The sequence below is a fragment of the Perca fluviatilis genome, chromosome 4, assembly GCF_010015445.1.
Source record: "Perca fluviatilis chromosome 4, GENO_Pfluv_1.0, whole genome shotgun sequence".
Lineage (NCBI taxonomy): Eukaryota > Metazoa > Chordata > Actinopteri > Perciformes > Percidae > Perca > Perca fluviatilis.
In genome coordinates this window covers 37,764,384-37,789,169 of record NC_053115.1, presented here as the reverse complement: position 1 = coordinate 37,789,169, position 24,786 = coordinate 37,764,384, and the positions used below count along the sequence as shown (strand labels likewise).

The window sequence follows — 24,786 nt, the reverse complement described above, 5'->3', positions numbered from 1 at the left end:
AGACTATGCTGGCGCTGTTGCCTTGGAAATGACAACATCCGGTCTCTGAATATGAAAAAAAAAAACTTTTTTCATTTCTATTTCCGAGTGATTTTATTTTTGTTATATGAAATAGAAAATGAAAATCACAGCATATTTTTAATTTCTCCCATCCCCTTTCGACCATGAAAAGGAAAAAAATGCCTTGTATTTCAATTTTAATTGTTGTATTTTAAAACGAAAATCAAATAACCATTCGTTTTTTGTTTTTTAAGTCTGTTTATGAAATGAAAATCGAATGAACGAAAACGTACACGGACCGTTACACTGACTGATATGCCTTTTAAATGGTGTGCAGACTCCTCCTACATCGGCCTCGTAATGGTTCGGACCCACTGGGTGCTTGCTGAACTTTTGGCCCCTAATAATTTCCCCCCATTGTAGCAATTCACATTTGTGTGCCAATTGTCATTGTTGCAATATACGTTTGCTAGGGGACATTATTCAGTGAGGGGCCGGAAGAGTTTTGAGTGTTACACACCCCGAGTTAGTACTCGTACAGGTTAGTGACTGCATGGAGATTGCCAAGTAAAGTACTTGAGTTGACAATAGTGATTATCCTTATTATAAGCATCAACAAAGGCTTATTGAAACATTCATCACAGTCTTTGACCTAAGGTGTTCTGGTACCAAGTACAACTATGATACAGTGCCTTGCGAAAGTATTCGGCCCCCTTGAACGTTTCGACCTTTTGCCACATTTCAGGCCTCAAACATAAAGATATAAAACTGTAATTTTTTGTGAAGAATCAACAACAAGTGGGTCCCATATATGAAGTGGAACGAAATTCATTGGATATTTCAAACTTTTTTAATAAATAAAAAACTGAAAAAGTGGGCGTGCAAAATTATTCAGCCCCTTTACTTTCAGTGCAGCAAACTCTCTCCAGAAGTTCAGTGAGGATCTCTGAATGATCCAATGTTGACCTAAATGACTAATGATGATAAATAGAATCCAGCTGTGTGTAATCAAGTCTCCGTATAAATGCACCTGCTCTGTGATAGTCTCAGAGGTCCGTGTAAAGCGCAGAGAGCATCATGAAGAACAAGGAACACACCAGGCAGGTCCGAGATACTGTTGTGGAGAAGTTTAAAGCCGGATTTGGATACAAAAAGATTTCCCAAGCTTTAAACATCCCAAGGAGCACTGTGCAAGCGATAATATTGAAATGGAAGGAGTATCAGACCACTACAAATCTACGAAGACCCGGCCGTCCCTCTAAACCTTCAGCTCATACAATGAGAAGACTGATCAGAGATGCAGCCAAGAGGCCCATGATCACTCTGGATGAACTGCAGAGATCTACAGCTGAGGTGGGAGACTCTGTCCATAGGACAACAATCAGTCGTATACTGCACAAATCTGGCCTTTATGGAAGAGTGGCAAGAAGAAAGCCATTTCTTAAAGATATCCATAAAAAGTGTCGTTTAAAGTTTGCCAAAAGCCACCTGGGAGACAAACCAAACATGTGGAAGAAGGTCCTGTGGTCAGATGAAACCAAAATCGAACTTTTTGGCAACAATGCAAAACGTTATGTTTGGCGTAAAAGCAACACCGCTCATCACCCTGAACACACCATCCCCACTGTCAAACATGGTGGTGGCAGCATCATGGTTTGGGCCTGCTTTTCTTCAGCAGGGACAGGGAAAATGGTTAAAATTGATGGGAAGATGGATGGAGCCAAATACAGGACCATTCTGGAAGAAAACCTGATGGAGTCTGCAAAAGACCTGAGACTGGGACGGAGATTTGTCTTCCAACAAGACAATGATCCAAAACCTAAAGCAAAATCTACAATGGAATGGTTCACAAATAAACATATCCAGGTGTTAGAATGGCCAAGTCAAAGTCCAGACCTGAATCCAATCGAGAATCTGTGGAAAGAACTGAAAACTGCTGTTCACAAACGCTCTCCATCCAACCTCACTGAGCTTGAGCTGTTTTGCAAGGAGGAATGGGCAAAAATGTCAGTCTCTCGATGTGCAGAACTGATGGAGACATACCCGCGAAGTACTTACAGCTGTAATCGCAGCAAAAGGTGGGCTTACAAAGTATTAACTTAAGGGGGCTGAATAATTTTGCACGCCAATATTTCAGTTTTTTATTTGTTTAAAAGGTTTGAAATATCCAATAAATTTCGTTCCACTTCATGATTGTGTCCCACTTGTTGTTGATTCTTCACAAAAAATTACAGTTTTATATCTTTATGTTTGAGGCCTGAAATGTGGCAAAAGGTCGAAAAGTTCAAGGGGGCCGAATACTTTCGCAAGGCACTGTATGTTTTTGGCCAATCCATGCACCACAGTCCAATAGCAAAGCACCATTTAGAGATAGATTTAGATTGGGCGGCCCACTTTTCCCAGGGATATATAAAATTGGATAGTGTGAAAGAGCTTATGTGGTAGTTATGTCACCAGAGTCATCGGATATCGTTTTTCTAAGCTCCAAAAATCAGCATTGCCAGGATGGTTTAAAATTGTGGAAATTTGCTTGTATTTCTCTTAAAAAATATTCTGCATGGATTTACTTCAGCTGTTCACAGAGAATCCGTTGGAATGAATTGATTTCACTCAGAATTTTTGTTGATGTAAAATGTTGGCATGAGCAGGCCTTACAGTGGTAGAGATTAGAGTGTCTCAGCTGAAAGAATCATACTGAGCAAATGGGTAGATATTGGAGAAGTGGATTATGCTGCAGAAGTCATTTGAGAAGTTTATATGAACATCTATGAACATTTACATATATATATATATATATATATATATATATATATATATATATATATATATATATATATATAACAATATACAAATGTCACAATTGAAAACCATTGTAACCAATAAGAATTCAAACAGGCCCCAGTTGCTGCTCTCTCACAGCTACCTTTCAGACCTACAGGGAGTGAGATTTAAAAAAAAAATAAAAAATAAAAAAAAAAGATTCTTAGTATCACTTTAAAGTCCACAGCTAATTGGATATAAGGAGGGAGGAAGGTCCAGCCACTGAAAACCTTACACAGCGAAGGATATTTTCTTGAATGGTGGTGATGACCTTTCTCTGATGTGATCAATTATCTATCATTAAGCATATTGTGTATATGTTTGTTATACACAAACCCACCAGTAGATGGAGCAAACAAGTTATGCAGGTGGAGATAATTAAAATATACAACATAATTCACACAGACACTGCAAGCCACTGACTGGGAGAGGAGCTTAGATATTTATTGTGTGTGTGTGTGTGTGTGTGTGTGTGTGTGTGTGTGTGTGTGTGTGTGTGTGTGTGTGTGTGTGTGTGTGTGTGTGTGTGTGTATCACATGTCCAGTAGGGCAGGAAAAAAAAAACAGTTCAATACATCATGATGACTCATTGTTCAGACTTTAATAAACATAATAAATGTTAATGAGGGACTGCTGTCAATCAATCGCTCTCCTATAATGCTCATGTGATGATTCATTGTTCGCAGTTTGGCACTTGCAACCCGTTAAACAACCCTTAGCTGTGTAAACGCAATATGTGTACAAAAATTTAGATTCTGACGTCACATATGCTAAATTACTCCATCACTAAAGACTTTACAATAAAAACTAAATATAATTGCTCACTCACTCCTTTTACAGCAAGGCTTTCTTTCCATGAAGATTAATTATAAATATGTCCATATAATGTAAATGGACTGTATTTATATAGTGCTTTTCTAGTCTTAACAACTACTCAAAGTGCTTTTACATAGAACAGGAACCATTCACCATTCATACACATTCGTACACTGTGGCTGAGGCTGCCGTACAAGGTGCCACCTGCTCATCAGATAAACACTCACACACTTTACACACTCCGATGGCGCGGCATCGGGGGCAACTCGGGGTTCAGTGTCTTGCCCATAATATCTGTCTATTTGTGAGTGAGAGGCATTATCAGCACAGTGTACTTCAATTTACTTAACGTCTGTTCAAGGTAGAGCTTGCCAACACTTTGGATATTTCTGCCCCTCTCCTTGCTGTTCAACAAGTTTCTAAGGTTTACTTCGGTGATATAAGACCCCCTGAATACGCGCAGAAGTGTTTCTCCTGCTGGCCCCGCCCACAAGTTATGGGGGTAACTTAAGTAACTTAAGAGTAGTTAAGGGTAACGAATGGTTAGTTACCCTTTTTGTAAAGGTAGTTAGGGGTAAGTAACCATTCGTTACCTTTCTGAAAAAGGGTAACTATCCTTTTCAAAAAGGGTAACTAACCATTCATTACCCTTCTGAAAAAGGGCCTAAATAGAGAGTGAGACAAACAAAACACACACACTAAATTGATTTGTACATTTTTATAATTGTCCAAGTCTTCAAATAAATATCTGAAATACATGGTTAAAAGTTATTCTGTGTGACAGTGACGCTTCGATCTACTTTGAAAATGTTATTAAAGCAAATTAATCTGGTCCTGCTGTTTTGCTCATCTTTCAGTATGCACAAACACACACACACACACACACACACACACACACACACACACACACACACACACACACACACACACACACACACACACACACACACACACACACACACACACACCTGCAGAGGATTGTGTGAGGATTTGTTTATTTAGCTTTTAAAATCCCTTTTCCTTGAATTGTGTACTGCCATTTCACTATGTGTATCTGTATTTATATGGGAGGAATAAAATGTCAAATAAGATCATAGCATCACTGAAGGTGCCTCTGAGGTGACGGTCAATCTCAGCTGTAGCGCAGGTGAGCTGGCCACTGCATTTCTGCTGCGCTTCCAGCCAAGCAGCTGTTTTGTAAACTCAAAAGTTAGCTAGAAAGGCAGTCCCACCTCAAGGTCATAAGTTTCTAGCGGAGGATGCTGCGCAGCTGTGAGAGGGCTTCTCCTTCCTCTTCGCTCGCCTCCTGAACCGCCACCTCAAGCTCTTCAGCACCTGCCTGAGCTGGTGGATCTAGTTAACTGTGTTGTACTCAGTGTAAGGTATCTTTGCTGATTTATTCTCCTCCAGCCCAAATCCGTCAGCGGCAAGGCTGACAATAGTCTTGCTTTGCCAGACCTTCCTCCAGAGCGCTGCAAAGGAGGGTCTGGCTAGTCCACACAGCATTTGGGGATGGGAGAAAAACGTGCTCTAGTTTATTGGCATTTCTTTAAACCTATCACAATCGTTTTGGGTAGTGCTTATCAGCAGATGGAGCCCCCGGTGTCTCTGCAAAATAGCCTCTGGAAGGAACTTGTTTCGGTGGAACGTGTGTACGTTCAAAGGTTGTTTTAGTCGTGCAACAGAAAACTCAGATTGGACAGATAGTCTAGCTAGCTGTCTGGATTTACCCTGCAGAGATCTGAGGAGCAGTTAACCATTGTCCTCAGAAATCCACCGCAGTTTAAAATACCAACACAAAGAAAGAAGAAGGTAACGGACATCCGGCCGAGAAGAGTGATATCCGGCAGAATGTCCGGTGGCACCGGAGCAATCCCGGAAGTGGAACGTCGTGGAATATAGACTAGGCTGACACTGAGTACGTTTACATGCACACCAATATTCCACCATTATTCCAAATATGACAATGTTCCGAATTTGATACAAGTCATGTAAATAGCATGGATATTCTTAATAAGGCCTTTTTCCGAATATAGCATTTTCCGATTAAGACATGTGGGATATTCCGGTATTATTCAGGTTTTAGAGCCATTCTTTGGAGATGTATACAGCGCATTCGGAATATGTGTCTCAATCAAGGTTTTTGCCAAAGTTTACGGCCTCTTGCTTGTTCACGGTCAGCTCTGTGCGTCTCTATGGTTGCTGTACACAAACCAACCAGTCAACAGTTTGCAAGGCTGCAGACCCGATAAGATGGAGAAACACAGCTAATTTTAAACATTATCAAAGACTTGGATATCAACAGGTTTTTGGATATGAGCCAACCTTTTCAAGAAGCTGCTTGAATGAATGAAAAGAGGGTTAGGCTGTGTTCGCACAGTCCAACAAGTCCGCCACCATTGGAAAACTTTGAAAAAACGTATTTTGCACAGCCACATGTAAACGGGAATATTAGTGTAATATTTACTTTCATTATCCATGTAAACAGCTTAGTCGGAATATGTCTTTTTCGGAATAAGGGCAAAAAACTAATATTATGTGCATGTAAACATAATCAATGATGGTGGTTATCTTGTTGAGATGTCTATCAACCTCACCCTTGGCAGTCGCTTCCAGTATAGAATTCGCATCTTCATCCAACTGGAGCCACTCCTTCTCCTTGCTAGGTCGGGGTCACTGGACCTGATGGTATACTGAGATATTGCGTCACTTGGAGGTTCCAGGCACTATAGGGTGACTCCAGCCTGGCTCCTCCTGCATCTTACCAGGAGTGTCTGAGTGCTGTGAGACTTGCACTGTCTGAACACATTGAATTCAGAATGTTTTGCAAAGTTTGCAAGAACCTGCGTGGCCATGCAAAATCCACCAGGCCAAGATTAAAAGATGTACTTCCATTGCCATAATGGTGTTGTACCTGGTTCTGTTCAGCTGAGATGCTCATCCTCCTCCTCCTCATCCTCCTCCTCCTCACCCCCCCTTGCCGGCATCCATAGGTTGATTTGTAGCTTGCTGCGGGTTCTTCTTCTCAGAAGATACAGGTTGGGTTGCCAACCCTAAGTGCCCCGGTTGCTGTTTGCGGTCTCTCCAGCTATCACCATCATTCTTGGTACTCAACCAGTCTGTTCCTGGTAGTCACTCAGGGTTTATTTGGCAGTAATCTATGCATTTATTTTTGACAATTTGATAAACAAAAATGTATGTTCACCTGGAGATAAAACTGAGATAAGCGCTCATATTCAAGTTTATATTCTACTTGTTCAACGGTTGTTTCGTAAATTTCTCTTAAACACATTGGGCCTCATTCACCAACCGTTATTACGAAGAAATGTGTTCATAAACCCTTCTTACGAACTTTTTACGAAGATTCTGGCATTCACTAATGTTTTCTTAACTTGGATTTGTTCTTAGCTAAGAAGAAAATCTAAGAACACTGAAAAGCACTCTTACGCACATTTGAGTGATGACAATTTGCTCCAAATGATTGCTTACTGCATTTTATTTAATTCTACAGTCATTTACAATGATAGTATTGTACTGTAATGTATTTCTGATCATTTGTTGAAAAAAATATCATAGCATGCAAAAAAAACACAAACACTGCAATTTACATCAGCAATTAAACTGATTAAATCTTGCGTTATTTGGTGATTGATCGCTATTTATAGGGCCAAAATGCAGTGGTAGAATGTATAAACTGTACTTAAGTAAATTTTTCACGTATCTGTACTTTACTTAAGTAGACTCAATAGTGCATAGCCTACTTTTGACTTTTACTTTGTTACATTTTGCAGCAATTATCTATACTTTCTACTCCACTACATTTCTACAATGTTCCGTTACATTTTGTGATCAGTTTCCTCCTGCCAAAACGTCTTCCTGACCGTCACACGTTTGTCTCACCAGTAAAGTTTGGTTGCCGTAGATACTGTATATATGGGGCACCGCTGATCCAAGCCGGCTCCGGTGCTCCAGAGCCCGGGCGCAGCGCCGCTGACCCTCGGTAATACAGCCCCCGGTAAAAGTGAAAACGTTTGTTTTTATTATTCCCGTTTTTAAATCAAAGTTGCTATATCTATTTCTCTCCACAGCGTCGTTTACTCCTCTGCCAGGCTGCGTAAGACGCGTTCATATCTTATTTATTTGGCTGGACCTCTTCACATCTCCCCATTTTTTTTTCATTTGCTTACTTGCATGGTTAAAGAAAATAAAATACATCCATGAATAAAACCAAACGTATTCCGATTCTAACAACACATTTCCGTTTTATGCTGGTTAGGATAGGAACTTTTTTTAAAAAGCCAGGCCTTGTTTGTGGTAGTGGACACCTTCTACTTTTACTAAAGTAAATATGTCTCTGGTTATTTGTACTTTTATTTAAGTACTGAGATTCAGTACTTCCTCCACCGCGGCTCCGACAATCTCCGAAAACCAGTCTCCCAGGAGGTGCACAGGAAGTGTCATGTCCTTTTATGGGAATTTGCGGGGCGTTTTCTTATGCTAATTAGCAACAACTGGCACGCGCTTTCAGTTACGAAGACGTGGGATTCATCAATCCTAAGAACACAGATGCGAACAATTCTGCTGTTTAAGAACACGTCATGAATCCGGCGTAGACTTTTCTTAGGAACCTTCTTAAGAACATATTTAAGAAAAAACTTAGGAAGATATTGGTGAATGAGGCCCATTGAGATGATTTTAATTGCCATTTTTATTATCAATTCATTTCATTTGTCAATTGTCATTGTGGTACTGGTGATTTTCCTTTGAGGCTGGCTAAAATTCCTCTATGGTCACTGGTTATTCCAGTCATAAATGTTGTACAAAACATCTTGGACCACCTGGACACAACATCAGTGATGTTAACTGGGGTCATCGGGTGGGTTCAAATAGTTTTAAACTGTCGTGAACAGTTAAGTGGGTTTTTAAGGGGAGACATCCTTAAAAGGTCCAATGTGTAGGAATTTCTCCCATCTAGCGTTGAGATCATATTTCGCAATCAACTCTCTTGGACCACGCAGTTCAAAGTACGTATTACAGCTACGGTAGCCTTTACGCTTCAAAAAGCCGGTCTCTTGCTCTTTTCAATATCCTTTTTCTTTTTCTGGGCGAAGAAGAAGAAGACTCCTGTTCCTGAAATTTGGATTTTGAATACGTGTGGTCCTCCATGTTTCCTTCTTCAAACTTGTTGGGGCCGGAGAGCTACGATACCCATTAGCAGCACCTGTGAGTTTATCATGTGACAGCGAAAACGCAAAAGGCGGAGCAGTATGGAAAGGAATACTTGGAATTGATGGTGGTGGTAAATATTCACGAAAAGGACAAGTTTGTGAACGGGGCAACACAGCTTTTGATAATGAACAACTAAATGCGTTACACACTGGACCTTTAAGATATATTGGTTCAGTAGTGCATACTCCAGTTGTTATTGCTCATTTACTGTCAGACTTTGAATGAAGATGAAGAGGTTTTTAATGGCAATCAAACAACTGATGTGATTAAAGACCGTCTTTAAAGCTTCCCTTCAAAGTAACTGAATTTCCCCAAGGATTAACAAAAGTATACCTTTTTTTCTTTCAACACCCCCTGCTGTATTATTATTAAATTATTTTTAATAAATGCACCTTATCATTCATCGTATTAAGAATATTCACATATCTGTAAAAGTTGCTTCACCCAAAAGTATTATTTATAGAACTTACATAATTTCAATTACACATAAGCGTGCATCTGAATAAAATTTGCACTTTAATATTTTTTTGTAACCCCATTAACTTTAGGTCGCCACATTGCAGCATTTAAAAAAAATGGGTCCCTGAAAAAAAAGTTTCAAAAACCTTCTGTTATAATCTATAATTAGGTAACACACAATGCACCAATTCTGTCAGCAGAAGTAAAGACTGAGCCCAAATGAGAAGCAGTGAAAATAGCAACACAAACTGCAGAGTGTGCGTGTGTGTGTGTGTGTGTGTGTGTGTGTGTGTGTGTGTGTGTGTGTGTGTGTGTGTGTGTGTGTGTGTGCATACTCAGTGAGGAGCAAAACAGCAGGACCAGATTCATTTGCTTTAATAACAACATTTTCAAAGTAGATCGAAGCGTCACTGTCACACAGAATAACTTTTAACCATGTATTTCAGATATTCATTTGAAGATTTGGACAATTATAGAAATGTACAAATCAATTTAGTAATGAAATGCAAGTTGCGTCGGTGTGTATGTGTGCGGCCCATCAAACAGTGCAACAGAGCTCTGTCATTCACTTGCTGCCTCCTCACTGTGACACATCCCTCTAATCATCTCCCTCCATGAAGCAGGTAGGAATTATTTTTTAAATTAATCCGCCACATTACAAGAAAAAGCCCAGGAGGACCCTGATGGGTGATGCCTGCACAGCTTCCACACAATTACCAAAGTTAACAAGCCAGGAAATTCTGAATCTGTGCCTGGAAACAACATTTAAGACATGCTATTAAATCCAACATCAAACACTGTCAAAGCCAAAGAGTTTACGGTTGCCATTAAGATAATAACCTATGAGGAATCATGGGATCAGTCCATCCTGTCTTTCCTGGGATCAGTCCATCCTGTCTTTCCTGGCAGTAATAGACCTCTAAACACTCTGCAGTGGCGGATTAAGAAAATCTGACACAGGACAAGAGGTCTTGGCAGGGTGGCATTGTAAGATGGTACACAGAAACCCACATATGTAAATTGCTTGTGTGGGAAATAGAGGAAAAACTGTTAAACTGTATGACATTTTGTTTGATCATAATTTCTAATAAGGTAAGACAAACAAAAGAAAATAGAATCAAATGTCTTATTTGATCAGCAATTATGATCAAACAAAAGGTCAATCAAAAGAAACTGTAAAACATCATTAGATAATCTATTGTATGTAAATCTTTACATATCTTTTTTTTTTAAGTTTATTTTTTTGGGCTTTGTATGGCTTTTAATTGACAGGATAGCTTGAAGACAGGAAAGGGGAGAGAGAGGAGGGACAACATGCAGCAAAGGGGCCGTGGGTCGGATTCAAACCTGGGCCGCTGCCACGGACCTAGCCTACATGGGGCGCACACTCTACTGTGAGCTAGAGGTCGCCCCAATCGTTACATATCTAACCCTATAACAGGGGGCTGTTTCACAAAAGCAGAGTTTATAAATCCAGGATAACTGATAAAGCGAGACTTGACCTAGTCTAATCTGTGCAGCCTGGCCGAGTCAGGCTGAGGAGGAGCGACTAGGTTGAGCCAGGATGAAGTAATTTGGATAGATGCTGATGCTGATAGACACGGCTTTCCTTAACAGACCGCAAGGTCGATCACAGATTTACTGATGCTAAAATGGAGAATACGCATTGTACATACTTTATACAGAGTGAGCAGCAGCTTCTTGTGGAAGTATGATAACGTGAAACACATTATTTGTATAAAAAGAAAAGAAACTCTGCCGCTGTAATGAAACAGCGAGAGAAAGCGAGGCGGACGATCACGGACCGACCGAATGCGTAAGTAGCCGAAATACAGTAGAGGCCAAAAGTTTGGACACACCTTCTCATTCAGTGTGTTTCTTTATTTTCATGACTATTTACATTGTAGATTCTCACTGAAGGCATCAAAACTATGAATGAACACATATGGAATTATGTACTTAAAAAACAAGTGTGAAATAACTGAAAACATGTCTTATATTTTAGATTCTTCAAAGTAGCCACCCTTTGCTTTTTTGATAACTCTTCAAACCCTTGGTGTTCTCTCAATGAGCTTCATGAGGTAGTCACCTGAAATGGTTTTCACTTCACAGGTGTGCTTTGTCAGGGTTAATTAGTGGAATTTTTTCCCTTATTAATAAAAAAAGCAAAGGGTGGCTACTTTGAAGAATCTAAAATCTAAGACATGTTTTCAGTTATTTCACACTTTTTTGTTAAGTACATGATTCCATATGTGTTCATTCATAGTTTTGATGCCTTCAGTGAGAATCTACAATGTAAATAGTCATGAAAATAAAAAGGAAACGCATTGAATGAGAAAGTGTGTCCAAACTTTTGGCCTGTACTGTATATACATTAACGGACCACTGCTCTGAATTGAAACTGTCATAATCATATACTATTCAAGGATTAGGCTACTAATCATTTGCACAAATTAACAGTTGTACTCTTTGCCTTAAAAAGTAGGCAGAAGACAATGTTACTCAGGAAATTTACCATGAAGATCAATTTTCTATAACGCTAGAATATGATGCGTAAATATCTTTCACTCTTTCTTTCTCTCTCTCTCTCTCTCTCTCTCTCTCTCTCTCTCGCTAATGGAATTAAAATAGCCCCACATCATCACATACCCTTCACCATACCTAGAGATTGGCATGTTTTTATGTCGGTTAGCCTAATAGCTGGTTTGATTTGCATTGAGAGATGATCTTATGGAAAGTACCCCATGCCACTCTCTGGGTATGGTGAAGGGTATGTGATGATGTGGGGCTATTTTAATTCCAAAGGCCAAGGGAACTTTATCAGGATGCATAGTGTCCTGGATCCATAAAATAACTGGCCTTTAAAAATAAAGATCTTCCTGCCTCTATGGGAATTTAACATAGGGGTATGTATACTTATGCCCCCTGTATTTTAAGGAAGAACATTTATTTATTTACATTATTCATTCACACAAAAAAATTGGTGTCCTTAAAAGGTCATATTCTTCCTCATTTTTTTAATTAAGGCATTAAAATCAATTTCCAAAAGATTATTTTTTTATTCCTCTTTTTAGTCAATTTTAGCATGGGTATGTAAACTTATGAGCACCACTGTATTATATGCTTTGCTCCCTCGTATATATGGACATAAAAAAGAAAGACACTGAAGAAATTGGACTCTAAAACCTAGAAACTATAAAGATAATTAAGTGATAAATTCCATGCACACAGTAAACATGAATGGAACCGAGTGATATTCATCTGTTATTTCCCACCAGCAAAATATAAGATCAAAAACCATTGGGGTGTCCTCTCCCTGTTGTTACATGAATGTACAGTAGGCTACATCACTATATAGTTACTGGTCCAGTGAACTAAGACTATCATTTGGGAGGTTCTTAAAATTGTACAATCCTCCCAAATTATAGTCCCAGTTTACTGGACAACACAAATTGTGTGCTAAGAATGCCAAATACAATGCACATGGAAGTGGGACAAACATGATCCTTTATTGTTAAAGAATAAAAAAAAAAAATCAACTAAAATAATTCAAGGTGCATTGGTCAACTATAGAAACACACGTACAGCATTGTATGTATTACCCTGCCGTAATATATTCATCAAACTTCTAACAACAATTTGAACAGCAGTCTGCATACAGCAATATAACAGTAACAATGACTGTCACATGAATAATTATAAAAAAATAATGGTCACAACTTTAAATAACAACAGTACTTAAATGAACAGCAATATGCACCGGTTGTATTTTAATCCAGGCTGATAACAATTGGCTAAAACCTACTGCTGAGTGAATGGAAAAAAGGCACCAGGATTAATCATCCTGGCTGTTAACCTGGTCAGGAGCAGGCTAGCTGCACAGAATAAATCTCCATGGTAATTTAGGTGCCTCTGCTATTGTGAAACCGAGTCAAGGCTAAATTGAGCCAGGATAACTGGGAAATCCCGGCTAAATCACTTATTTTTCTTTTGTGAAATAGCTCTCAGAATAGAAATAGCCAAAAACTGAAAACATGTCATTTTAGTGAGTAATATGACATGTTATGCTACTGTTCTGCAAGCACAATAAAAACATACCATGTGGTCCAGGGGGAACTGCGGGAACTGCAGGCCTACCCTCTTCTTCTCTGTCATCTTAATCTGCCTCCTCCTGGTGATCACTCCCTGCCTCTGGCCCTCTCTCTGAATCTGCAGCCTCCTCTAAATCCCTCACAGTCAATTCTTCCTTTTCCTCTTCTCCTTCACTTATTTCTCCATCTCCTTCCGTGGCCTTCTCCTGCTCTGACCCTCCTGGTCTCTCCAGTTTACTGCCTTCTCCTTCATTTCCCTCCTGCTCTTCATCCTGTGCACTTCTCTGAAATTTCTACGCAAAAAACTGGCAATGTCCCTACCTTTAGCTTTCCTTTTCACTTTTAGGCTTCAGCTAATCTCTCCAGCTACTGTGGCCTGTAAAAATCAAGATGTGAAGAGCTCTGGTTATCCTTGTATTACACTGTAGGGCCCAGTAGCTAAGTAGCCTACAGAATCAGAAAATATTATAATATACTTATGTTCTAGCCTACTTAATCCCATTGCATTTGTTGTTTTCCCAGTTTGACAGTAAAAGATGTTACCTGGTTTAATGTGTGCAGCCTCATTGCTGCCATATGTGAGAGTAAGTGGATTTTAATGTAGGCTACTAACAAAACAGATCCCAGCAAGCACTGTAGTGTGTTCTAACGTAACGCCACCGAAACATCGACCCTCTGTAAACGTTATGAATTCAAACATGCCAGGTTTTAATATTTTGTGTTAAGCTGTTCTTGTCTTTACTAAAATCAAAACTAACCAAAGGGCAGCATGCTCTTAAAATCACGAGGGATCGAGCGATTTGACTTTTGGCTAACGTAACGTTATTGCTGTTGCTGAACCGTTCTACAGTGGAGGGTCAGCTGCCCCCCCTTGCTCCCCTATAGAACTGCCCCTGACACTCTGATATGAGGTATATGAAAATGTGTTGCTCTATGTCTGCAAATTGCAGTCATGGTTTGAAAAATCGTTATACAATTTTTTTGTTATTTGTTTAATTGTTATTACAGCTATATTTCAAGATACCGATGCAAAAATCACCCTTTAGCGCCTGTATGGAACGCACCGGGCATTGCAGCATCTTGACTGCGGCGCTGTAAGATGATGTAGTATTAAGAGCGACAAAGGTAGCAAGTAGTATGAAACCCTGAAAATCCGGGTAGGGAGGTTGGGGTGATGGATGGGTCAAACAACACAGGACTTTCACCCAGGAGACCGGGGTTCATGTCCTGTTCTTGTGCCGCACGTCAGTTAAACGTACGTCAAAAAGTGACGCCAAGAGTCCCGACCAAGTGCGTCTTAATGTGACGCCAAAGGGCTAGACGCTAAAGGAGACTTTTTGCTTCAGTAACAAAAGCCAAAGGCCCCTGACCAGGCGTCAATTTTTTTACGCGCTGGGTGTGTAAATGTGTTGTTTTATCTTAAAGTGCCCATATTATGGATAAAAAAGAAATCACTTTTTCTTGGATTTTGGGTGTTATTTTGTGTCTCTGGTGCTTCCACACACACACACACACACACACACACACACACACACACACACACACACACACACACACACACACACACACACACACACACACACACACACACACACACACACACACACACACACCCATGCTGTTTTGAGTGAGATACGGGTTTCTGAATGTATCCTGCCTTCAGTCTCTGGGTGAGCTGTTCAAAATCTGCAGGGCTTTTTACGTCACTAGCCGAAGCGAAGGGGCTAACCATAGCATGCTAGCGCTAGCATGCTAGCTCGTTCTCAGTGGCAAAACACTGCTACACAATAGTTCACCATAATCTACAAAAGAACTACTTACACGTCCCTGTTCCATGCAAAGTTGGAAGTGCGCCCTCGTTTAGAAGTCTCCCGGCTAATCCTGCCTTGGAACTGACCGAAGTTGTTTAAACAGCTAGCTAGCTGATGTGATCCTTCCTAGCTACTGCGCATGTGCGACTGCCAACAAAGATGTTACAGCAGTAGATGTCTCACTCTGTAGCTAAAACAGAGACCTGAACACACAGGGTAAAAAAGAGGATCTGCAGCAATGTGCAGTACAACACAAATATGATGTTTTTTGAAAATTAAACCATGTAAACCTATTCTGGTACCTCTAAATACAATTATGAACATGAAAATGAGCATAATATGGGTGCTTTAAGGTACTTTGACAAGATACATACAATGTTTAGACATACTATACACATGAGTACATACTGCAGATTTTGAAATAGTGGTCTGGGCTTTTACAGTATATACAAACCAGTCCGTATGCGAAAGAGGCTCACACTAGAAACAAGCCAGTATTTCATTTTTCATGTTGTATGAGAATACTTTATCATATTTTAATTCGAAATCTCCCTTTCTTCTGATGTGCTTCTGTATTAATTACTGTCCATATTGTTGGATCTTACTGCAAACTCAGACTTCCTCCTTGTTTACCTCTTGTCCTGATAAAGTTAACATAATGCACATCTCCACAGCATAATCATACAACATTTTTATACCGTTTTCTAGAAGCAGTTAGTGTTGGAGTTGCTACTTACAGCTGGATGGAGTGACTTTATGCAACATCTCAAAGGTCCTGTCCAAAGCCTTTTCCTATAGAGTTGCCAGGTTCTCTAATAATATAACTCTACTGTCAACACATCCCAGCTGACCCTTGGATGGATTAGGAACTAACTTAATGTGTAAAAAGATTTTTAATCAGACAGGTTTGGAGTTTTTGCAAAGTGTTTTTTTTTTTTTGATGGAGCTGGTCTAGAAGCGAGGCTAAACAATTCCTGGACCTGGGCACCCGGATAGCTCAGTTGGTAGAGCGGGCGCCCATATATAGAGGTTTACTCCTCGACGCAGTGGGCCCAGGTTTGATACCTGTGCCTCTGTGGCATGTCATTCCCTCTCTCTCTCCCCTTTCATTTCTTCAGCTGTCCTGTCAATAAAGGCCTAAAAATGCCCAAAAAACCACTTCCTGGACCTGTCCTCTGCACTTGATGCCCAGAAATGTGATCTATCATATTGTTTTTCTGCAATTATGGCCAATAAGAGGATGTATAAAAATGGCACTGTTTCTAAAGGTTTCAGACCAGAGGTTGCAGTAATAAATACATTAACTACGCAACAGATCCATGACCGTACTTAGTGAGTGAGTGTGTGTGTAAACTTCTTTTAATGAAAAAAAAGGAAATCTCAGAATCCCAGGCAATGTTTTATCATGCAGAGGATGTCATGACAAGCAGGTTTTGACACACACACACACACACACACACACACACACACACACACACACACACACACACACACACACACACACACACACACACACACACACACACACACACACACACACACACACCACCAACAGCTAAGTCCGAAGATATTGTGAGTGAGGTGCCTATACCAAGAACACTTGTTACACATCAACCCAGATGTTTTTTTTTTCACCTGTTTTGGACTGACAATGCATGCTGATCTTATCAGCATTCCAACACACTTTCAATACAACAAAAACTGACCCTTCACTTGGCTCTTACTGTTTGCCTGCTAATGACTAAAAAACCTTTCAGATGAGTATTCCCACACTGCATGCTTGAGTATGAATAATGGCTGGTTGTGGAAATTGGACAATGTGTGGAGATTTGAGTTAATTAACTAAATTCTGCTGAGGCTTCAATCATCAATCATACGCCACTTGGATGGAATTTAATGAAATTATGTATCTAGTTTAGTGTTGTGTTTGTGCAAGTTCAACTTCTATGTTAATTCTCGCAATATTCCACCGAGAATACGTAGAGATATGAAAATCTCCCTGCTGGTATCGTGATTATTAATTTTCATGTAAACGAAGCCTCTGTTGTACACCTTACATTTCCTCTAGATTTATTTTTGTAAACCCCTAACTTTAAAAAGGTCAAAATGCACCTATCACAATACTATGGAAGCGCGTCAAAATGAACTGGGGTCTCATTTATAAATGTGGCGTACGCACAAAACGGGCTGAAAATGTGCGTACGCCACTTCCCACGCAAAGGTTGTTATTTATAAAGAACAAACTTGACGGCAGAATGTGCGTAACATGACTCTGCCAGATGGATTGCTTCGCATTTGCTCGGCATATCCATCTGGGAACTTTCCGTTGGAGAACTTTTGGGAAGTGGCGAAAATACTGGTTAGCTGATTGGATAAACCATCTGTCTATCACCACCTATGTTGGTGATAGATGGGCCAAATCAACCAATCAGATCAACAAAGCTTATGATATACAAAAAAACATCTTTTCCCCCGAGAAAAGCCTCCAGTGCTGTTTTTTGCTCTTCTTTCAATGAAGGAATACTTTCTAATTTGGATAAAACGCCATGTTGTTTAGACTGAAAAGTCACTTCTCAGTCGCCTCAAAACCAACGCCGATTGGTCGTTTGGTGAACGGCTCCAAATTTTCTCTATCTCAAGATGCCAGAATGATCTGTGAGTGGAAAACTGGAGCTCGCGAGATCAGGACGGTCTCACGAGGCTAGAATGTGCGGTTCTCCAAGCAAACTCGGACCCATGCGTACGCACATTTTGGAGACAATGGGAAATGGCGACGAGATGGTGAGGTGGTGAACTGAAGTCAGACTGCAGAAAGTACATGTGGGAGTAACAATTACTCGTAATATGTTCAAGTATTGATGCCTCATGCAATTTTTTTTCACTCCATGTCATTCAAGTTATCATGAAGATTAAATCCAGCAGTGCTATTTGCGCTTGTACTGAATTAGAATTGTTCAGTTTGTAAAATCCAACTCAAATCTTTAATAAAAATTCGTTCTTAATGTTTAAATCGGTGCTGTCTTACCGTCTCATTGTCCGCTACGAAGCGCAGGAGGAGATGGCCCGACTCCATGGAATACAGGATAGCTTCAAATACCCTAGCATTAGATAACTGCAGAACACAGTGTAAATAACTAAATATCTGTCTTTAATACTGTGCATATATCATCAAATGTCAAACTATGGAAATACAGCGGTTAAGCTCTCGCGCAATCGTTACACTTAATGTCCTCGTTATCGAGCGTCTGAGAAGCTTTTTGCTTTTTCCCCCCGCCAGTTGTCGTGATTCGGCATAACGAAAGAACAACTGCCAGGGTCATTAAGGTACTGATCAGCATTCATGAGGTGCTTTGCATTGACTATTTATGGTTAAAAATGTGCGTGCACAGGGCGGGATAAGAGGCTGATTCACGTATGCACACTTGTGGGTAATCTGTGATTTAAAAAGGGAACATTGCTTTTTGAAGTATGCCATTTTTGGGTTTTGGGCGTATGTACACTTTTAGTAATGATCCTACGCAAAGTTTTATAAATGAGACCCCTGGTCAGAACCCATGTGACCACAATGTATGCAATCGTTGGACCCTGTGATCAAAGGCAGTAGGACCATGGGCCAAAAGGTGTTGTTGAGGTAGCTAATCATATATTGAAGCTTTACTATAAATTAATGATGGCCTAGTCTGGATAATTTCCAGGATAATCACTGGAACATGAATGATTGTTTGAGAAGTGAGATTGAGAATATGTTTACCGCATTCCCTCTCTAACTGGGATGCTGTGGGACTGATTGGCGGTGATTTGCTATGGAAAAAACACACTCAGTGATACACTTGTAAGAGCAACTTACGTTCAACTATGTATCCAGCTAATTCAAATAGCTCACGTTACTGTATTGTGTGAACACTTTACTTCATTTAATATTGTATGTGGTGTTATCTTTTGCGGGGTGCAAATGTTCCACCAAAACAAGTTCCTTCCCGAGACTATTTAGCAGAACCACCGTCTCTGCGTCCGGAGCTTAGCGCCTCCCAAGACCATTGTGATTGGTTTAAAGAAATTCAAACAACAGAGAGTGTTTTTTCTCCTATTCCAGAATGTATCTGCGGTGTAGCCAGACCTTACTCCGCAGCGCTGTGGAGATAGAGCTGGCAATGTGAGACAAGTGATGGCCAAATGAAGCCTCATGAAGCTTCGTGAACCATTTTCTTTATTTTCTAAATCCACTAGATGGTGCTCTCTGTTCAAAAAAGGGTAACATCTCATCTCAAGAACATCTTTTTCATCACTGCAGTGAGGTTAAAATGTAAACCGCTGGTTAGCAAAAAGAGTTTGAGCTGCTGCAGAGTTATTTTTTTAAGAGCAAAAACTGGGTCGCTCTTAAAGTATAAAGCCAGAGAGTAAATAGTGCATTTGTTGGAGACTATTGTCAGCTGAATATCCACATCAATCAATGGGCAATCTGCTAACTACACATTTAGATATATCTTACTCTGGAGTGTTCGACAGATGAGCAAACACTGGCATCCTTACTGCTGCTAGTGTAACAGACACTGTCAATTGAAAATACTTAACACGTAAACATTTATAATCGACTTAATAGCTGCGTTCAAACAGAGCAAAAATAAGAGGCAACACACAATTATGACGAAAAAGCCATAACAAAGCTGCATTCACTAATCCTAAAGCTGTAGAACTCACAATCTTAAACACACAGAGACATGGGAAAGAGGAAGGATTTTCAGTCTATACTGTAGCACGCGCACGCACACACACACACACACACATAAACACACAGTAGTTGCCTTAGGTTTTCTATAGTTACAGTTGGTGCCTGTTGGTGGCCAATTAACACAAACTGCATACTGCAGCATATTTAAACAGAATGTAACAGTGTGACTAGAAGTGTAAATGACAAGCTTCTATTCATAATTCACTGTGTTGTACAAGTATATTCTATCATATTTTTCACAGCTCCCATTTTAATATGTTGATGCGGTTTGCTGTTAATGCAAACGCTGCTCCCCTATTTACCTCTTGTCTTGGTCAATTCATTTCCACAACCATGTTATACAGTAAGGCTGCTTTTCGATCGCTGTTAAATTACTGTCAGTGAAACTCAAGACATCCTGCCCAGGGGTCTCATTTATAAAACTGTGCGTAGGATCCTTACTAGGGCTGCACGATTATGGCCAAAATGATAATCACGATTATTTTGATCAATATTGAGATCACGATTAATTATCACGATTATTTGTTGATTTTAACCAAAACAAATTTTATTGTCACATAGGCTAATTATAACTGCTTTTACATCCATATTGTGCTGCATTCCTCCTTTATTGAAGGTTACTGTGAATGAGTATGCCATTTCAGCTGTTGTGCGACCGCATTCCATACATGCACGCGTAAGGTATCTATGACGAAATAGCAACGCGGATTTCGGTGTCTTAGCTACATGTCTGAGTTGTGCTCTGAGGCTCCGAAACCCACGTTAGAGGCAACATTAACATTGCTGTATGTCACGCTAGTAAACACTAATAACACGTTACACAGCAGGTAACGTTAGCTTACCATTAGCTAGCTACAGTAAACACTAATAACACGTTACACAGCAGGTAACGTTAGCCTACCATTAGCTAGCTACAGTAAACACTAATAACACGGTACACAGCAGGTAACGTTAGCCTACCATTAGCTAGCTAGAGTAAACACTAATAACACGTTACACAGCAGGTAACGTTAGCCTACCATTAGCTAGCTACAGTAAACACTAATAACACGTTACACAGCAGGTAACTTTAGCCTACCATTAGCTACAGTAGTAACTGGATTAAACATGGCTAAAATGCTGACAGCTAATACAGTATGACTGTATTTCACTATAGAGGATTCTAACAGTGGGACGTCAAACAGTCTGCTGCTAAAGCTATGAGCTAAAAGACACAAACTAGCACTGGTCACTGCTGTTGTCTGAAAAACAAAACAGACGGGACAAAATGTTGCGTTTACGGGTAAACTCGTAAACATTGTGACTGGCTTATGATGACTGCTAACTGTTGTGGAATTTTCCTCACATTACTCTGTCCTCTGGGACTGTCTACATCTAAAAACTAAGCTGTGCGGTGCAGGGAACAACTCTGATTGGCTCATGGAGGTACGTGATCAGACAGTGGTTTATGGAGCGCTAGATTGGCTTTGCAAAAACTTTGGTAAGGAGCGTTCTATGAACGGAATGACGCATTTTAAATATCGCTCAATCACGTAAATTTGATCGTGGGAAGTCAAAATCGTGATCGTGATTAAAAAGATAGATTTAAATAAAACGACACGCTGTAAAGTCAATGTTCCCTTTATAAATCACAGATTGACTACAAGGGCCCTATCTTGCACTCAGCGCAATTGCCTTTGTACACCGACGCATGTATCATTCCTATTTTGCACCCCACGCACAGCGGACTTTTCCCTCCAAAGACACACGTCGGTAAATTAGGGAATGTATTTGCGCTCCCGGGGACGGTTCAGCGAAAAGAGGAGGCGTGTTCCGGCGCAAATGTTACGTGGTGCTATTTTGCAGTTTCAGAAAACAATTCTGCCACTGACCAGGAAAAACCTGGTCTAAAGTCAGTGGCGCTAGTCTAAAGTCAGTTATTCGGATGCTATTTTAGGGACGAATGCTTGGCCACAACATGCGTGTGCACAACGCGCATAAACTTCTCTCATTTACAGCAGTTCACATTTTTGCAAACCATACATAACTACAAAGAAAAATATTACTGAAAATGCGCTTCAGGTGTTTGGATAGATCAGGAGGCATTTTACAGTACAATCCTCAAAAAGTCGCAGCATTCTTTGTGGCTTGTTTGGATTGGCTATTTTCACGTTACGTCCAAACCACACCTAGCTACTTCAGACCAACCCATTTAAGATTTGCGTCGGGCACAAGAGTCATTTATCCCGCCGGTATAATAGCAACAGCGCCAGAGATCCGCCCACAAAGCTACTTGCGTTTTGCGTTTCACACTTGCGTTTCAGATCGTTAAAATAGGGCCCCAAGTGTGCGTACGTGAATCAGCCTCTTATCCCGCCCTGCACACACCCATTTTTAACCATAAATAGTCAATGTAAAGCACCTCGTGAATGCTGATAAGTATGTCAATGACCCTGGCAGTTCTTTCGTTGCATGCCGAAATATGACGACAAAAAAAAAAAACTGTCAGACGCTCGGGAATTGCTGCCAATTGAATTATAATTTCGGCCTGTCCTCTCCTGATTCTTCCATTAGCGTAGTCCTTCTGCAGGGCCAGCATCATGCAGCATTACGCACGGGTTCACCACAGTATTTATATGTTTACAACAATTTGTGATTGTTAACACCTTGCCAACACAGCATCAACTAGTGGTTGATGCGGAGATACAATCTGAAGACGAAAGAAAGTGTAATAGGCAAACACACTTTTCTTCATGAAGGTTTTGTTATGAACGGTTTTAAAGTTCGGACTGATAACTCGGACTGATATATATGGAAGTCACTGTTCCATTATCATTAATGTAACTATTATTGCCACTGTTCATCACACCCCCAACCGGCCCCGTCAGACACTGGCTACCAAGAGTCTGGGTCTGCCGAGGTTTCTTCCTAAAAGAGAGTTTCTCCTCGCCACTGTCGCAACAGCCACTGCTAATGCTTGCTCTTGAGGGAATTCCTGTAAATGTGGGGGCTTTGGAAATTATAGAGTTTGGTCTAGACCTACTCTATCTGTAAAGTGTCTCGAGATAACTCTTGTTATGATTTGATAACGAGGACAGGGTAAAGATTGCGCGACGGCTGTCTTTGACATTTGATGATATATGCATAGTTTTAAAGATAGATATTTAGTTATTTACACTGTGTTCGGCAGTTATCTAATGGTAGGGTATTTGATGCTATCCTGTATTCCATGCAGTCTGGCCATCTCCTCCTGCACTCCGTAGCGGACAATGTGACGGCGAGACAACGCCGATTAAATATTAAGAACAATTTTTTATTTAAGATTTGAGTTTATGGAACAGTTATCACTGAGTACAAGCGCAAATAACACTGCTGGATTTAATCTTCATGGTAACGTGGTTGATATGGAGTGAAAAAATGTGTGAGGCATCAATATATATATATATATATTTTTTACTTTTATAGTTATTCCCATTTACTTTCTGCAGTCTGACTTCAGTTCACCACCTCACCATCTGCGTCCCCAATTCATATTTTGTCTCCATAACGTGCGTACGCATGGGTCAGAGTTTGAGTGGAGGACCGCACATTCTCCCATCAAGTTTGTTTTTTATAAATCACAACCTTTGCGTGGGAAGTGGCGTACGCACATTTTCAGCCCCGTTTTGTGTGTACGCCACGTTTATAAATGAGACCCCAGATGTTTCACATTAAACACTGGCTTTCATGGCTTAATCCATCCCTTTCCTTGAAGTCTTTTAATGTGTAACATTTGCAGAGAGTGTCCATAGTTCAACACTAACAAAAGATTGTCAAAGTAAAAATGATTGGAATTATTGATGTGAATTAAAAATGATTGGAATAATTGATGTGAATTAAAAGAGTATTAGTGATATAAGGACAAAGTGAGCGCAGTGCTGAGTATACCATGGCTCTAATATTGTACTGATGTAATTAGAATGACAAGGAGAAGGGATACTATATTAATTCCTCCAGTGGAAATTCATTTTTTTTCCCACTCTGTTATTTTTTATACACACACAGGTCTGTAATACAAACGCATGCAGTAGAATTAGAAGTGATCAATCTTTATTTAGTCATTATTTGAATACCTACTTTTGTTTGAGTATGTACCGTAAATTCCTGAGCGTGTGGTTGCATAAAGTGTTTTCTACAACACACCATGCCTAGCCTCAGCTAGTGTTACTTCAAATCATATTCACTGTATATCATCAACACAGAAACAATCTCACATTTGCTCAACTAAACATTCACAAATACAGTGGTGTTAAGCATCACCTGCCACAAATACCTTTCAATACAGGCTTCTATACAAAGGTAAAAAATGTACACTTACAGCCATTGCTTTCTTAAGCATTACAACTCAGGATGGAAAGCGATTTCTTCTGGTGCTGGTGCATTGCTGGAAAACAGAGAAGCATGAGGACGGGAAACTATTAAAAAGTATCTATTTCCTACTTCCTGTTTCCTGCTTCCTCTGTGTCATACACCTGAATGTAAAAGTCCAATAGGTGGCGTGATTTCACATGACTCCAAGGAGAGGACAGAATAGTAACGCTATGTGTATTTTGTCCACAGCAATCCCACCAATCAGCCCCAAAACATCCCACTTAGAGAGTAAATGCTGTAAACATATTCTTTGTAGGTCTTTACAATCATTCCCCGAAAGAACCAATCAGGCCTGCCTTGTTGCACGATCAAAATGGTCTTTAAACATTTTCAGCTTGCACTTGCCAGCTTGAAGTTTGTTGTTTTCCCAAAAAGAACAGAGTTAGACAACTGCAACACAGAGAGCGGAACATCCGGCAGCCGGCAATTATCCTGGAAATGA

At 40.1% G+C, this 24,786-nt stretch overlaps 1 long non-coding RNA gene across 1 annotated transcript in view; it reads right to left on the bottom strand.

Annotated features, from left to right (window-relative positions):
• The window catches only part of LOC120556894, a 67,843-nt gene extending 43,450 nt beyond the window's left edge, over nucleotides 1-24,393 (bottom strand). The window contains exon 1 of the long non-coding RNA XR_005638909.1: nucleotides 24,292-24,393. This is a non-coding gene — a long non-coding RNA (uncharacterized LOC120556894). The remainder of the gene's footprint in view (nucleotides 1-24,291) is intronic.
• Between the last annotated feature and the right edge of the window lie 393 nt (nucleotides 24,394-24,786).